Genomic DNA, 18,569 nt, shown 5'->3' with positions numbered 1-18,569 from the left:
AAGGGCATCCACTGAATTTCATTAGAGAATTTAATGATTTGTCTGAAACATGGAATGACAAAGAGAAAATGTAATTTGTGTGAGGTTTTTTGAAGGGGGATGCTTATGCATGGGCAACTCAGGTATTTCATGGTAAAGTTTTGAGAAAGTGTTTGTAGATGAATATTGGTCCAAAGAGAAACAGCAGACTACTTTGAGTGAATTTTGGGGAGGAGAGAAATCTGACTCTAGGAAGGGTACTGTGAAAGGTTTCTGTCAGCTTTGGATAAACAAACTGAAATATTTGGACAAAGAGTTAGATAGTGAATTCATAATTATGGCTTTAGAAACTAAGTTGCCTCAGAAAGTTAGAGAATTGCTTGTACCTGCCCCTATGGGTAATATTAGTGATTTCTTGAATTATGTTGGTAAAGTGGTGAGGGTGAAGTCCTCAGTGGAAGATCGTAGGAGGAATTTTGATGACAATAATCAATCAGAGAGAGAATTTCAGATAAACAGGATGGACAGGACTGACTGCAGTAGAAGTTCAAGGAATGGTTGGGTGGAGGATAGCCAGAATGGGCACAGAAATGGTAGGACAAATTCAAGTAAAAGAAATGGAGGAGATGACTTTAATTCTGGATCAATATTTATTAGATAATAAAGCAATAATGAAATAATAAAACAATGAATAATGTTAGGGTCTTAATAGTTAGGGAGTCTGTCTTTGCAGTAGGGATATTTTTTGGGAATGCACTCCACTACCTAACAGGATAAGAAATGATGTAACATAATGGAGCTGACAGAGGTGGTTGAGTAATGAAAAAGATGAATATATACAAACAAATGTGGGGTAACTGTATTGATAATCTAATTTTGAACTAGGTGACATTGGATACTGTGTATATTGTGTAATTCATGACAGTGCAGCTGGAAATGAGAGATTAACAGAAAGAGCAATATTTACAAGTCATATAATGCTGCATCATTGAGTCTATAGGTTATCTGAAAACTTCTATTTGTGTTCTGAGGAATTATGAGCTTAAACTAGTAATACTGGAGTGAAGAACAATAATTTTGCTGATTAACTGATAACTGTGGTGCTAGTCTGATGTGAAAATTCTGACAGGTCAACTATTTGGTAGCATTTTGTGTGGATTTAATTTTTTGGTTGAATGAGAGTAGTGCTCACAGTTGAGTGGAGAAGTGGGGCAATGATTTGGTACAACTTCCATCCCCTTAATCTTGATTTGAATAGTAATTAAGTTATGTGATGGTGACTAATTTTTTTCATAACTTAATGATTAGTAAATCTATGCTACTGCAGATCTTGAGTTTTTGCAAATGGGAAAGAAACAAAAGTCTTTCAGGTTTAACCAGTTTCAAACAGTTATGACTTAGAGTAACGTTTTGTAGTGTAATGTGTAATTGATTTTCAGATTTTTTCTATTCCCCACCTTTTGTACTATAGTCAATGTTAGTGATAATTATTGTGATGTTATGAGGGCTGTGTAATGTATGTATTTATGAAGTAATGACTATCATTTTTAGTGTGAAACATTTTTCTTAGACGTTTAAGTTAGAAGAAAAAGTAAGTGTGCTAAAGTAGAGTATTTTGTCTAATTTTTTCATGTACTGTGGCGGAGGAGAACCACCTCCAAGGGAACGGATAGCAGTGCCTTTCCTTGCTGACTGCTACTTGGACCTGTTGAATGTGTGGACAACTTGGTGAGAAAGTGTGTTAAAGCTCATTAAAAGAGTAAAAGTGCTTGTGAAAAATACTAAACAGTGAGCGAGGGAAATTTTCTGTCAAAATGTGAACTGCAATGCGCAGTATAATTCAACTAGTGCAACCCTTGAGGATTTGTTATTTGAAGCAAGACAGGACTTGTATCAAGTGATATTTATCTTAGAATGTAGTCTTTGTTTGTTCAAGGAGGACATCATTTATGATGAAGATACCTATTTTTATTAAAAATATAACTTTTAGATATTTTGTGCAATTGTACGATACACTGTACGTAAATAGTTTGTATGGGGATTTTCATATGGCCAGTTCATATAAGTATAAATCTGAAAAAATGTATGTAATGTAGTTTTGATAAGATTTCTTATGTAATATTTTTTTTGGTGTGTTGATTGTTAAACCCCATGTCTGGGGTCACTTGTGGTCACTGAATTGCCCAGTTAGCTATTTGCAATATATATCTGGTCAATCCAATGAGGGGCTGATGTGATGAAGCAAGCTGGGATCTTTTCACTTCCCCTCTTGTTTTGCCATCTGCCTCCTTAAATTCATTTTTTTTCATTTCCGACTAGTTACCATTAACATACATGAGAATAATCCGCATTTTCATAAAAGAGAAGGTTGGCCCTGACTTTTAAAGAATATAACACCAGATCTAATTTTGTGCTTAGTTTTATGTATGTAATTTATTTTACAATTTATTTTCACTAGTTAATATCTTCCATCATAGGATGAAGACAGTAACTGTTTCGTCACTTATATTCTACTGTTGTCTTATAAACAAATATAAATCCTTTAATAATTATAAACATTTGGAGGAACAACTAATAGTATTCTTGAAGGATTTATTTGGCTCTATTCATAAACATGTTAGCAAAGGCTGATCTTAATTAATTCCAAAAAAATTACCAATTTTGTTCAAAGTATTGTTTGCATAACTATATGTGTTAATTTCATCAGTTGAACAAATAATTCGGCCTAACTCTTATAGTAGAAGAAACTGTTAAAAAGGTGCAATTGTTCAATGTATTCAGTTAATTTAATGAGTTAAGTTTTAATTGTAATTTCTGTAAATTAAACATCAAACAATGTGTAGTTTCAGTGCCTATTATTGTGATGATATATAAGGGCCTGATTTTTGGTCCCAAGATAGTAAGTCCATGGCCGAATTTCAGACAAGAAATCTGTGTTGGTTAGAACAATAACAATGCAACAACTTAACTGTGAAATAAGTATTACACCAATAAGCCGTGTGTTAAAGTAATGACTGTGTCTGCTCAATTTATTTGAAAGACTGTAAAATGTGTGGTTAGGTTTTTACTGCTCGTAGATGTTCAACAGTAATCTATTGTAGCAGTAAGTTGATGTTTGCCTGCAAACTATTAAAGAGGCTTGTCGAAAGTTAAACAATAGTGAACTGGCCAAATAACTGTGTAATATTGAGGGGTTATGAACAGTGAAAGTAAAGAACAGTGAAACGCAAATGTGCACCTGTCAGCTACATCATTTAAAGTAGTGAGTGTTGAACTTCCGCCCCCATTTTTCATCCAGTATAGCAATGCAGTATGTTGACACAGAGGACAATCAACCAAGAAATAAAGCAGGCGAATGTTGCAGTCTCCTTTACAGATGAACAGCACTTTCCTAAAACTCTCCCAATAAACTGAAGTCAGTCATTTGCCTTCCCCACTACAATCCTTACATGCTCATTGCATTCCATGTCACTTTGCGACATTATGCCCAGATATTTAAACACCACCCGACTGAGTCAAGTAACACACCACTAATGCTGTATTCGAACGGTATGGGATTGTTTTCCCTACTCACTTACATTAGCTTACATTTTTCTACATTTAGAGCTAGCTGCCACACTTCCTTGGGGCACTCCTCATGATACCCTTGTCTCTGATGAACACTTACCATCAAAGACAATGTACTGGGTCCTATTACTTAAGAAATCTTTGATCCACTAAAGCCAGTAACAGGGATAATGAATGTATACAAAGAAGGTCAGCATGCACTGTGTCAGGTTTGTTTGACCTAGGGAAGAGGGTGCTGAAAAACCTGAATTGTCAGATGCTTGAAAACAGACGCCATCTGCCCCACAAAATCCTAGTAGCAAAGTTTTGAGAACCAGTCTTAAGCGAAGAATCTAGGATATGCTGTTACTATCCATGTATTGCCCTGGTAGGTGCTAGTAAGAGAAATCTAGTCTAATTACACCAGACACAGAAGCATTTAATCAGTCTTTCTTTGTGCACTCCATTCACAAATGATATGGAAAGAAATACTAATATCTGGTACAATTACAAGTGCACTTCATCATACACTCCACAGATGTTTGCACTGCATAGATGTAGGTGAACCTTTCAAGGCAGATGCTTTATTAGTTACAATAAAATAATTCCTATAGTTATCAAAGCAAGAAGAGTAACAAAAGCTACAGTTTTTTGTAAGTATACTTTACAGGAATATCTTGCACTGGGTTCTTCTGTCTGTTGATGTATAACATGAGTCATTCCATTTCACTGAAAGCTCTTCTTCTTCTTCATGAGGTTTGCAAAGCATTGTGTATGAATGAATAATAAAGAACATTATGGTAGACCTCTCATATCCATTTTGATAATCATCTACAATATTAGTAAAATGTTTTTTAAACTTGTTACTGACATAACATATTCAGAATGAATAAATCTGAAGACTGATTTGAACAGCACAGCACTGTGTGGTCAGTGACGTAAAAGATATATGTTTGTGGGGTCACATGTGCACACCAACATTCACTGTAATTATTTAATGGACAAATGCATGCATCATTCATTTGTCCTTTATTCATTCATTCATTCATCCATCCATCCATCATGTTCCATAGATTCCAACAAGAAAGTAGATCTCTCTGGGATGCGGAAGGAGTCAAGATATACAGGTACATCAACAGAAAACTGGCAACTTGTAGAAATTTAATCTGAATACTATACTAAAAATAAACTAACACTATATTGTTTAATAGTATTTGTGCTTAAGTCAGCTAAAGATAAGACAGTAATCAAGAAGGAAAGATGCTGCTTCCTCAATTGTATGAACAGTTACTAGCTGTAATAACAACTGCCGTTTTTCTTCTATTAGTGGCTTAATATTCAGTTCACCAGCAGTAAATTCATATTTTTGAAGGAAAATAGTTACATGCACATGTAAAAAACAAATGCCTGCTTATAGTACACTACTACTTGTGCTACTGTTACTTGCCATTTTGGCAACAGGGATTTTCAATCCTTTAATCTAGGTGACCAGATAATGTGTAGCTGTGATTAATGAGGTATATTTTTAATATTCTTTTCCAGCTGTTTCAGATTTCCAAATAAGAATGTGATTGTTTCATGTGAGCATACCATAAAGAGTGAAACCACCCAAACATAATATCTTTTTGGAAGAAAGAGCCACTGCAGAAGAAGTTAGGAGGAAGAAGACATTGTTGTTGTCCAGGTGAATAAAGACAGCACCACAGTTGTAATGGATACCATGCAACATGAATTATAAACAGCTGATTTTTGAGTGATCCCATTTCCAAATAACTTAAAAAGTGATTTGATGGGGAAGATTATTAAGGAGATTTGCACCTTAATCCAAGACTCCAGAACTGATTATGACACAGCCAGGGACTCATCACTGAAGACCTGGTAGCACCAAGAATTTATGGAATGCATAATATCCATAAAGAAAGCTGCCCCTTGAGGCCTATAGTTAATGACTCACCTACCAACAATCTGGCAAAATATCTCACTAGAAAGCTATGTCCCCTTGTGGGACACACAGAATCATATGTGAAGGATTTAACTCACTAAATTCACCTTACACAGGACCAGCGAATCTTTCTTCACCAATACCAATGAAAGAGACTATCAGCAGCACTCAAGACAAAACACCACATGATATCAGTGACCTTGTGTGGTTATGTTTACTGTCAACAACCTATGTCACCTGGCACAGCAAATATTATGAACAAATGGATGAAATAAAAATGGGAACCCCCCCTCCTGCTCTCCCCTCTCTTCAACGGCAGTAGACATCTTTTCCAAGCATTTGAGCAAACTGCTTTAATCTCCACACAGTTGGCTGCAATACATCGACTACACAATCATCATTTGGTCTCATGGAGAAGCAGAGCTGCATAAGTTCCATCAGCATATTAATAGCCTGTATAAGAACATCCAGTTCACAGTACAGCAAGAAATTAGTGATGTGATTCTATTCCTGAATGTGGGAGTTGTGATATAATTTTGTAATTGATTATCAGTTATTGAAGTGAAATCTGTTGCAACATCTAGCGACATATGCACTGACTATAACTTAAACAGGTATCATGTTAGCTCTACTTTTTTATACATAAGAGATGTTTATAACAACAGCACAACACTGCTGACTGCTTGCTGATTCCATAGATACCACACAATCCTTCTGAAACTGTATTTTAGATTTCCTATGAAAAATCTATATTTCAAATGCTGAAATCAGTTAAATTCATTACTCCATATTTTGCTACCATAAACTGAGGATCTGTAACAACTGAAGATCACAGTCGGATAACAGGTTTCATGGGGCCCTACTCACTTGGCTAATTCGAAAATTGTGTCACATACTGACAAGAGAACTTATGGTACAATCTTGAAATTGTCATGGTGCCGAAATGTTGTAACAAATATGTTTGAAGAGGCCATGTGTAGAATCACAAATTATTATTATTATTATTATTATTATTTTATTTTATTTTATTTTTTTTTTTTTTTGGGGGGGGGGGGGGCGTCTTGGTGATTGGTTCCTATTTGAGCTAGGAATAGCCATTTGAACCATTCTTACTGTAGCTATGTTACAGTAATTAAGCAAGGTTTTAACAACACACTTGAGCTTGCACCTAGCAAAATTGCATAAACTGATTAATTTCTTTTGCAAAAGTTAATTAGGCTGAAATTAATGCTCAGCTAATGACATCATTTGTATGTGCACCATTCAGATTTTATGTGCAAAATCATGCAAAAAAAAAAAAAAAAAAAAAAGTTTTTCTGGGAGGTTTTGAAGCACATCTCTTCTACACTTTAAACTTGTATGAACTGGATCAACTTTTACACTAAGGTAGGTATATGGACAAGGTCAAAACGATTTTTTTTAAATTCAGTAATCTTTACCCATTGTTGAGCTACATGTACAAAGGGCATTCAAAAAGTTGTGCACAGTTTTGTCTATTTTTTTTTTATTTTTTGCAGCAGGAGAGTGAAATATTATGTGAACATACTTGGAACATTTAGCTAGATTTGGTGTATAAAAGTATTTTCTTTTATTTACAGGTGAGTCACAATGGACCGTGAAGTAGATGTCAGGTTGCGACAATGGTTGGTGATGGAGTTCCTCTTCACGACTGGCATGACTCTGCCACATTGATTCACAGGAAGTTGCTCCCTTTTTTATGGGAAGGGCACAGTGGATCGCAGCAGTATCCAGCAGTGGGTGCAGAGGTTTAAAGAAGGTGATTTCTCTCGATTGGTCTACCGCATCCAAGATGCGGTAGACCATCGACGGCAGTGAGTGATGTGAATAAGGAGGCCATTGATCAATCATGGAGTTCCTCTTCACGACTGGCATGACTCTGCCACATCGATTCACAGGAAGTTGCTCCCTTTTTTATGGGAAGGGCACAGTGGATCGCAGCAGTATCCAGCAGTGGGTGCAGAGGTTTAAAGAAGGTGATTTCTCTCGATTGGTCTACCGCATCCAAGATGCGGTAGACCATCGACGGCAGTGAGTGATGTGAATAAGGAGGCCATTGATCAATCATGGAGTTCCTCTTCACGACTGGCATGACTCTGCCACATCGATTCACAGGAAGTTGCTCCCTTTTTTATGGGAAGGGCACAGTGGATCGCAGCAGTATCCAGCAGTGGGTGCAGAGGTTTAAAGAAGGTGATTTCTCTCGATTGGTCTACCGCATCCAAGATGCGGTAGACCATCGACGGCAGTGAGTGATGTGAATAAGGAGGCCATTGATCAATCATCCAAAATGACATACGTGTGATGACATGCCATCAAGACCACGTTCCATCAAGACACACAGACCAAGCTTCAGCATCAGCTCACCAGAGTACACCATGACAATGCCAAACCCCCATACAGCCCTTATGACACAGGAGACAATCAGGAAAATGGGTTGGAAAATTGTTCCTCATCCGCCCTAGAGCCCAGGCTTGGCTCCGTCTGAATTTTACCTCTTCGGTCATCTGATAGTGAGAAAGACCTTATTTCCTGTGTCAAGCGATGGTGTAAAAGACCATTCCTAGAATTTTACCAAAGTGCATTTACATCATGGAAAGAACATTGGGCCAGAAGTGTCACAGCTGATGGAGGCTACATTGAGTAGGCTCAATGTGTAGCTAAATGTTGCAAGTATGTTCACAAAAAATTTCATTCTCCTCCTGCAAAACATAAAAAAATTAGAGCTGACTATGCAAAACTTTTTGAACACCCTTTGTAACATATAAAATTTGTTCTTATGTGAATATAATGTACAGAAAACAGTTTAAAGTGAACAATACAAATAAAAAATGCACTTTTATGATGAAACTGAAAACTTGCTTTCAAAAATCTAGCTCCATTCTGGTCTTATGTGCAAAAACGCAAATTTTTGTGAGTTTCTTTATGTGCACGACTTCTATGTTTCAAACTTGTGCGGATCGGTTCAAATTTTGTAAAAAGGTAGACAGTTACATGTAATTTAGACAAAAATATTTAGTTAATAGTCATCCTGTTGTTTTATGAAAGCTTTATCCATTGCTGTGATATAGCAGTCATAAGTTGCACATGAAATGCATATAAAACCAATTTTACATGAACTGCTTGTGCTGAGATGGGTTAAAGTGATAACATATTATAATGAGAAATATATTCTTACAGTAATTACAAGAAATGTTTGCGAAAATCTTTCATTGTTCAGGTTTTAAGTGCAAAAGAACATGCATTTGCACACGAAATTGTGTTTCACCACAATTTATTGCATTTTAAGTGCTGCATTTTGATATGATATATAAAAAAAAGATTATTACAGTTAATTACCATTTCATTGTTTATAAGTTAAAGATTTTAACCACTGGTGGCTTTATATCATTGATAAATTTTTGGATGTGCAAAACACTGCATGTACTACACAAGAATTATGCCCAGTCCTGTACAAAATGGTACAAGCGACAGTTGGGTAAGTTGACGACGTTAAGGTATATTGTGATTTTTCTGGCCTTTACTTTGAAGTCAAATAGTTTATTTATGGCAAATCAATTACTTCATGTATTCCCTTTAGATTTGAGTGCTTAAGTATTTCCTGAAACTAAAGATTTTTTTTGTCAACTTACCCTACAGGAGAGGCTAGATGACTTTGGGGTATGGGTAAGATGACAAAATGAAATTTCATTTAGAAAACAAAGACATTTTATTGATGATTATCTATTTTTCACAAAAGTCACAAATATAACACTTTTTACTTTCTGTAATTTAAGCCCATACGTAGAGCATGAGCCCACTCTTTGCATCAGGAACACTGAGACCACATTTCTGTTTTTCCAACCTCATCACAAAGGATGCTGTCTCTTTCATCAACATAATTGGAAACACGGTCAGTGTACTCAATTTCATTGGATGTGTCTGAAGATGATTTGCAGAAGTCTATTCTAGGATCCTCTCTTTGTTTCACTTCAAAACCTCTGCTGAATGCAAGTTTACGTTTAGGACCTTCGTTCATATTTTTTTCTTTTGCATTTGCATTCTCTCTCAATTTTTTTACATCTCTTCATTTTTCTTTCTTCTTCCTGTTGTTCTATTTTCTTTGTCTCTTTTCTTCCAGAGCTATTTTCGTGGACGTGCTAGTTATGGGTAGATATGGCAACTTATTTCTTTGTTCTTTTGCGCCTCCTTTAGGAGGAGCTTGAGGTAACAGAGGTAAAGCGCAGCTAGATGTGGAGTTAGGTGTATGTGAGGGCACTGATAATTCACCAAGTTCTGCTTGCGGTAATGGAGATAAAATAGAAGTAGGTATAGGGTTAGATGAAGACCCTGGTAGAGGTTCTGCTTGGGATAACAAGGGTAAAATAGGGCTAGTAGTAGAGTTAGATGAATGACCTTGCAGTGCATCAAATTCTGCAGTTGGGTTTGCTGACATACCAGGTAGAGCACCTGTGTTGGTTGAATTTTCATTGATAGGAGTGTCCATTGTTAGCGATGCTGTGAAGTCTTCATCATTAATTTCTCAGTTCCTGTGTCTATAATGGCCTTGATTGCATTGTTTAAAGATGCAGCTTTGTTAAAGATAATGTTGAAAAAGCTTGCAATGACTTGTATTGTTATTACTTGGTCTGGATGATTAGCAAGATAAATCAGTACAAGCTCTACTATAGGTTGTCTTCAGAGGTCTGTAAAATAACACATCCAAAGTTTGCAATCCGTGTCTTGTGTGCAATGGGAAACCTAGGAGAGTTATGAAATTATCTCTGCAGAGGGTAATGGCTCTCAAAGTGAGATGTGAAGTATGATTATCCAGAAACAAAAAGATTGGATATCTTTGTGACGGTATTACTTATTTAATGAAATGCTCCACCTATTTTACAAAGCCCTGAAGCATGCCAGATTCATGGCCAACTCCAACAAATTCAGGTGAAGCACCATCAACCCTTTAAATGCTCTGGACGTATTAACGCACATGCCTTTGTACCTGTCCCTGTGTGCTCTGAATGCATTTACGCATGCCACCAGTCCTTCTACCTGGTACTCTGAGCATGCCTATGTGTAGACATGTTCAGAGTGCCAGGTGAAGGACTGGTGGTGCGCGTAAACACGTTCAGAGCACACAGGCATAGATACAAAGGCGCGCGCGTTAACACGTCCACAGCAGTTAAAGGATTAAGACATGCTAGCTGCATTTGCGCTGTACCCGCCCCACTGATGAGTTTTATTATTTGCGTAGTTCGGCTCTGTCTTATTGTTGACTAAATTCGTCAAGTGAAAGAGGGTACGGTGCAGCTGATGAAGAAAATGTCGCCTATGGTGATCATTCATCAGTAACTGACGCTGTCTGACTGCTTCTCGTAATAACTCTTATTCAGAACTCCTTTTTTACAATAGTTACAGCAATTTATTTCTGATACCTATGTACAGTCGGCTCTTGAGGTACCGCCTACTGCGTTACCAGCCATTAAATTGCTTCTTCCTGCTTTCGCTGTTACAGACAAAGTTCCTCATTATACATTCTTCGTTTTTTTTTCTCCGAAGTCCAACAACCGCCTCGGAGTATCACGCTGCCGTGACTCTGGACCTCCATGGAGCGATGTCATCAGCCTCACTGTGTTTGCTGCATGGTGGCCTGCTACTTGCCGCATCAAGGAAAGTCCGCGCCAGTTGTTGGCTCGGTGTTTGAATTATCTGCACATATAAAAACCAAATACTTCCGCAGTATTTATGCACATAACTAACAAATCCTAATCCGCAACTCAATTTTATCATTTAATTAGAATTTGTGCTAGGCCAGGGGCGATAGATGGCGCATGCAACAGACCACTTGTTGTCTGTTACACCACACACATTCTGACCCTAAGGTAAATAAAAAGTGGAGGTACGAACTGACTGTGACACTAACACAGCAAGCAATGCTAATACTTGTTCCCCACTCAGCAGAGGAAACCTTTCCTACCTTTCCTTTGCCATCAGAGCTTGATGCTGGTGGTACCTTTGTGGGAACTGTTGAAAATCCTGTCTCATCAACATTAAAGGTCTTGCAGGGCTCAAATTTGCATTTTGTTCCTATTTCTCTGCGTAAATTAGAAAATCCCTCTAAATTCACGTAACTAAATGCAGCCAATCTAGCTCCCAACATAAGTTCTGGTATACAAACAGAAAATTAAAAATGTGTCATGAAATTTTGAATAAAATCTTTCCCTGCCATCTTTTTAGCTTTGCTGAATCAATGCTCTTTATTCTTAAATTCAGCATAATGGTAAACAACTTGAGTGAAGTCAAACCTTGTCAGTTCAAAAGCTCTTCTGTCTGAATCGATGGCATATTGCCCAAATTCTTGTAATCATGATTAAATGTATTTATAAACCTGGCTGCATTCTGCGGCAAATCCTGAAATAAAAGAAGCAGTCTGAATTATTAGGTCTACAATGAGATTTTTGAAAACTTAAATAACAAAGACTTTATTTTAATTTTATTTTTAATGAAAAATAAATAGATAAAATACAAATTTAAAATGAGATTTTCAAATATATTTAAATATGAATACAACCATAACTTACTTCATCAGTATGTTTTTTTACATAGTAATGTAAAGTAGCTTAAGGAAAGTTGAACTTCCTACTGCCAGCATTAACAGTAGTCACATTTCTTACAAGCCGCATCGCTTTTTCGTTGACTCCTTGCTGCATTTCTGTCAATCTGTCTTCCTTACATTCATTTTCCCCATATTTATTAGTTAGCATGTGATCAAATTGACATGGTTACACAATAACAAAGGGATTAGAAGCATGGCAACAGAGAGAGGTAGGAAAGATGATGAATTCGTCACCTTAGCCTCTGCATAATTCACCATTTTAACCACAGTCAACATTTTGGATACAGACTTAACATGCACAAAGTCTTACAGAATAATTTCATTGAACTGTTATTAAAGAATCAATATATCTATAAGACTTAACAGGAATCAACTATTATTCATTAATATAACAGAATTACTTACATGAAATTTATTTAAACCATAGGAAAAATTGTTACAAAAACAGCATCCACTACCAAGCCTCTGTTCTCAATAAAACAAAATGACCAAGTGTGAATAGTTCAATAGACATGCCTGCAGAGCATATTAAGGAAACAATAGCATAGTACACATAGCACCACCTGTAGGGTTGAGAAATTCAAAATTCATCATCTTAGGCTCCTCATCAACTTACCCAATCTTCACCTGCCTTCTGAGCAAACGTTTAAAAGCTTTATCAGTGTCGATGCAGAAAATTATACTACCCCAAAAATTGCTATAAAAATAATTGTCAGAAAAGGTCACCTCATCTGACCAATAGAAACTGTTTTACTGCATTTTCTTCAAAAACTAGTATGCTATCTTGTAAAAAAAATTTTTTCGAGCGAAACAAGCTTAAGTTCGTCAATTTTCATACAGGACTAAAAAGTTGATAATGTTTTGTTGCACTTACACTGTTTCACAGTTGTTCTGCTTATTTCAGTCAATCATACACATTCTTAATTCGGATTGGTTATTACAACATTTTGCGCAAAAATATTCACGTATGTTTTTCTAGTGGCAGTTTGTTAATTTTCAGTTTTTATTATTGTATACTTTAAATAAACAATGTCAAGAATTTTAAGATAAGAGATAATAACAAGATGTATGCTTTTCCATAATTTATAGTTGTTGCATGAATCATGCAGCTTGTGACATAGTATGCTTTTATGTAAGTATATCTAAGTAATGTGGTAGTATAAGAAGTGTATCTATTTAATATGAACTATTTACATACATTATTATCATAAATTTTCCACAGTATTTAATATTTCGTTCATTACCATATTAATGTTTGCTGTTATTTTGTGCACTATATTAAGTATTTATGGTTACTTTTCATATGTTCGCATATACAGTCTCATGCATGTATCGATAAAATGCATGCAACTATAACACAAAAAATTAAAAGGAAATACAAAATAAACAAAATTTTAAAAACTAAAACAAAACAATAAAATATTGACAACAATAAAATAAAAAATAGGAACAAAATTTAAAAATAAAACAAAAAACCTCATGCAGGCATGTGACCTTGAGGTATTGGTGAGCTCTGTGTGCTCTGAGGACAAAGTAAGCTATACTGGACAGGCTCAACCATATCAGACAGGTAACAATAGAGGAGCTAAACTAATGATGCTCAACTCAAGTGGGAGAGGGGGGGGGGCAGGGGGAACCGCAGCATGGGGGTGGTGGAAGACGCTGCTGCCTATGGGAGTGCACAGGGATGTACCAGGGTCAGGATGGTGAGCTCTTAAGTGCAACATCGAGAGGCTGTACTTGAGGGGAAAATGGAAGAGGAGAGAGGCAGAGAGGGGGAAATGACTATCCAGATATGCCAGAGGAGTAGAAGGCATATGTGACACTGGAGTGCCAGCAGAAAACAGGATAAGCACAGGTGGAAAACGGTCCAATGAAGACTGAGACCAGGGGGTTTATGGGAATGAAGGATATGTTGTATTGAGAGTTCCCACGTGTACAATTCAGAATAGCTGGTGTTGGTGGAAAGAATCCACATGGCACAGGCCATGAAGTAGTCATTGAAATCAAGCACACTGTGTTGTTGTGTGGCATGCTTGGCAACAGAGTGGTCCAGCTATCTATTAGTCACAGTATGGCAGTGGCCATTCTGTGCACAGACAGCTTGTTAGTAGTCATGCCCACATACAATGCCACTGTTGGCCTGTGACAGGCCTAGAGTAGGCTGTAGTGGTCAATGTATGGGACAAGTCTTGCATCTAGGTCTATGATATGGATGTGAGCCTTGGGGCAAACGGTTGGGAGCAGGCTTGCATTAGGTAGGGACAAGAATATCACATTGATTGGGTTAGTGGCAGAATATTACTGAGGAGGATAGTGGGGAAAATATTTCTCATTTGAGGACACAACAAGAGGTAGTCAAAACCCTGGTGAAGAATATTAGCCTGTTGCCCCAGTCTGGTGACAGGAGGGAGGGGTGTACTCCTTTCCAGCCAGTCAGTGGGTATGGGGGTTATTATAGGTGACTAGAGAGATAAAGTACCAGAGATCTGTTTCTGGACAAGTGTGGAAGGGAGACTATGTCTCTTTTTACCCATTTTTTATCATCCAATGTGGATTTTTGTTCTTTCCATCTGCATCAATGAAGGAAAGTTTCCCTTCTCCTAGCAAGAACACAGTCCTACATACTGTTCCTGCAATTTTCTCATGGACTCCCTCCAAATAGCCTGACCATCAAATTATCCATCTCCAGCTGCAACCAACACTTCCATAATGACAAGGTGGGAAGGTTAATTTTGGTTTGTGATGGCCACAGTGAGACCCTCATCAGATTTGTAGAGGGTCTGCTCATCATTGCAGATGTGGTGATCACATTGGATGCATTGTATGGCAGGGACTTTTTGCCTGGAATGGAAGGCAGCTGATGAAACAGAGGTATTGTTGATGGTTGGTAGGTCTGATGTGAACATGGGCTGGATGTGACTTGTTGGGCTGGGGAGGAAGTTGCTCCTGTGCTCTAATGCCAAATGGTCTTACTGCTCTTCTGCAATTTACATACTTCTTTCTGCTGGTGGTCAGGCAAAACATTTAAAGTCCAGAGACTGGGGGATTAACCAGACTTTATATGCATATCACAACATGAGGAATCTGTGTCAGATGGTCAGAGACAGTTCCCAAGCCTTGTCCTCAAGACTTTGTTTTCCAGTCTAATGCCCATGATCTTTAAACAGGATTGTGCAGAACCATACATAATACAGCCATAGTTCAATAATGACTGATGAAATTCTCTGTAAAAGAACAACAAGTGGGATCCGTCTGCTGCACTCCAGATTCTGCCACTATGACCTTCTTTGAGATACTTAAGGTGTTAAAGCCATATGAATTTTTCAGTGAAGCTAGGTCCCAGGAACTTTACTTATTCCTTCAAATTAAAAATGGTGTCCCTAGTCACAGTTCGTGTTGATTTACAACTTAATGTTCACAGTCAACATTAACACACAAATTTATCTGGGAAAAACTTGAAGCCTAGGGTTTTAGCACATAATTCTAGTCTTCTTACTGTTAGTTGCAGTTAACATGCAGTTATCTTGAGTCTAAAAGATGAACAAAAGACTGAACAATCATCCACAAAAAGAGAGCACCAGGCAGGGTTCCTGACTGTGGTCACTCTACTATTGATGGCTGTTGCAAAAAGAGAACACTTAACACATTCATCCAAGGGACATCTTTCTCCTGAGTATCTTGATGTGAGTGTGCACTACCAACCCTGTGGTCAGAAAGGAACTACACTTTAATTGAAAGATGACCTGGGAAGCTCCATTCATGCACTTAGTCAGATGAAATTGTATCTTCATGTAGTGTCATTGTCCTTTTCAATATACAAAAATTCCCATTAGTTGCTGTCTGCAAAAAATAAATATGTAAGTAAGTAAAAACCCTCTTGCATAACAGACTCAAGGAGTGTTAGACTGTCAGGTGTAGAATGCTATTTACAGAATCCACACTAAATGTGAATGAGAAGCTTTCTGCTTTCTAGAGTCCATACTAAGAGGCTGTTGATCATTTGTTCCAGTGTTTTCCCTATACAAATGGCAATTCTACCCAGCAACAACTACTGAAGCTGTTGCAGTCCTTCCTTCCCAGGCTTCAGTAAGCGGATCATTGTTTTCCTCCAAGAAGCAATATATATTCTCATTATTTAAATGTTCCAACATATAGTGTCTATGTTTGGCTCTTGTGTCTCAATTGAAAGCTTTACATAGTTCATTCTTTAACTCCTCTATCTAAAAGGGCTGTTTGTTCTCTTCATTGTTACTGGACTTAAGGTCCAACCATGTTCCCTCAGCAACAGAGGGTGGACAACAATATGGAAACACCAAAAACACCTTACACTTACATATACATCTACACTCTGCAAACCACTGTGACATGCATGGCAGAGGGTACAACCTGTTGTACCAGTTATTAGGCTTTCTTGCTGTTCCTTTGACGCACAAAAGACAGGAAGAATGACTGTTTGACCGCTACTGTGTGAACTATAATTATTCTAATCTTATCCTCGTGTTCCCTTTGTGAGTGATACATAGAGGGTTGTAGTAGATTCCTAGAGTAATCCTTTAAAGCTAGTTCTTGATATTTTGCTAGTAGACTTTCTTGGGATAGATTACGTCTATCTTAAAGAGTCTTCTTGTTCAGTTCCTTCATATCTCTGTGACACTCTCCCACAGATTAAACAAACCTGTGACCATTTGTGCTGCTCTCCTCTATGTACATTCAGTATCCCCCGTTCTCCTATCTGTTACAGGTCCCACACACTTGAGCAATATTCTAGAACTGGTCACACAAGTGAATTGTAAGCAATCTCCTTTGTAGACTGATTGCTCTTCCCCAGTATTCTACCAATAAACCATAGACTACCACCTATTTTACCCATGACTGAAGCTAAGATATCATTCCGCTTCATGTCCCTACTACAAAGCATTACACCCACATATTTGTACGAGTTGGCCAATCCCAACAGTGACTCATTGACATTATAGTCATAGGATATCACATTTTTTCATTCTGTGAAGTGCACAATTTTACATTTCTGAACATTTAAAACAAGTTGCTAATCTTTGCACCACACTGAAATCTTATCAAGATCTGACTGAATGTTTATGTAGCTTCTTTTAGACAGTGCTTCATTATAGACAACTGCATCATCTGTAAAAAGCCTGATTTTATTATTAATATTGTCTGCAAGGGTCCCAACACACTTCTGTGGGACATACCTGAAGTTACTTCTACATCTGATGATGACTCTCTATTCAAGATAACGTGCTATGCCCTCCCTACCAAAAAGTCTTCAATCGATTTACAAATTTCACTTGATACCCCATATGATCATACTCTTGACAATAAGCATAGGCATGGTACTGAGTCCAATTCTTTTCAGAAATCAAGAAATACTGCATCTACCTGGTTGCCTTGATCCAAAGCTTTCAGTATGTCATGTGAGAAAAGTGTGAGTTGAATTTCACATGATTGATGTTTTCAAAATCCTTGCCAGCTGGCATTGAGAAGGTTATTCTGTTCAAGACATCTAATTATGTTTGAGCTCAGAATATGTTCTAAGATTCCACAACAAACTGATGTCAAGGATACAGGATGGTAGTTTTATGGATCACTTCTACTATGCTTCTTGTAGACAGGTGTGATCTGTACCTTTTTCCAAGAACTGGGCATGGTCTTTTGTTCAAGGGATCTACAATAGATTATAGTCCAGAAAAGGTGCTGACTCAGCCACAAATTCAGTATAGAATTTGACAGGGGTTCCATCAGAGCCTGGAGCTTCATTCTATTTTAATGATTTCAGCTGTTTCTCAACACCACTGACACTAACACTTATTTCACTCACCTTTTCAGAGATTTGAGAATTAAATTGGGGCAATTCCCCTGGGTTTTCCTTTGTAAAGGAACATTTGAAAATGGAGTTAAGCATTTCAGCTTTTGCTTTGCTACCCTCAATTTTAGGGACTGGACACTAACTTTGGTGCCATTAACAATCTTTAGACATGACCAGAATTTCTTTGGGTTTTGTGAAAAATCATTAGATAGTATTCTGCTACAGGAGTCACTGAAGGCTTTACACATTGCTCACTTGACACCCAAATGCATTTCACTCAGCATATCTGTAGTTCTATGTTTTGTTTTACACTTATTAAGCAGTAATCCTCCCACAGGTGAGAACCTCAAAATCCTTATCGTAAACTGCTGAAGCATTTGCAATGAAGTGCCAGAGAGTGAAGCGCTCATGAAAAGCAATGAAGCTCACATAATACTATATACAGAAGGCTGGATGAAACTTGAAACTGATAGCAGTGAGGTTTTTGGGGAACATTTAAATATATATCAAAAGGACAGGTAAATGGGAAATGGAGCTGGTATATTTGTCGCAGTGGACAAGAAACTCAAATCCACCGAGGTATAAATTGAAGCTGCATGTGAGATTGTTTGGGCAAGACTCAGTAACAGGGGTGAGCATAAAATGATGATTGGATCCTA

General features: G+C 37.4%; 1 long non-coding RNA gene across 1 annotated transcript in view; it reads right to left on the bottom strand.

Moving 5' to 3' along the window:
* Nucleotides 1-10,834: 10,834 nt before the first annotated feature.
* The window catches only part of LOC126485641 (uncharacterized), a 29,779-nt gene continuing 22,044 nt past the window's right edge, over nucleotides 10,835-18,569 (bottom strand). Inside the window, exon 2 of the long non-coding RNA XR_007588061.1 lies at nucleotides 10,835-11,878. This is a non-coding gene — a long non-coding RNA (uncharacterized LOC126485641). The remainder of the gene's footprint in view (nucleotides 11,879-18,569) is intronic.

This window comes from Schistocerca serialis, chromosome 1, assembly GCF_023864345.2.
Source record: "Schistocerca serialis cubense isolate TAMUIC-IGC-003099 chromosome 1, iqSchSeri2.2, whole genome shotgun sequence".
Lineage (NCBI taxonomy): Eukaryota > Metazoa > Arthropoda > Insecta > Orthoptera > Acrididae > Schistocerca > Schistocerca serialis.
Note: the sequence above shows the minus strand (reverse complement) of the source record. Positions and strands in the feature narration are given on the sequence as shown.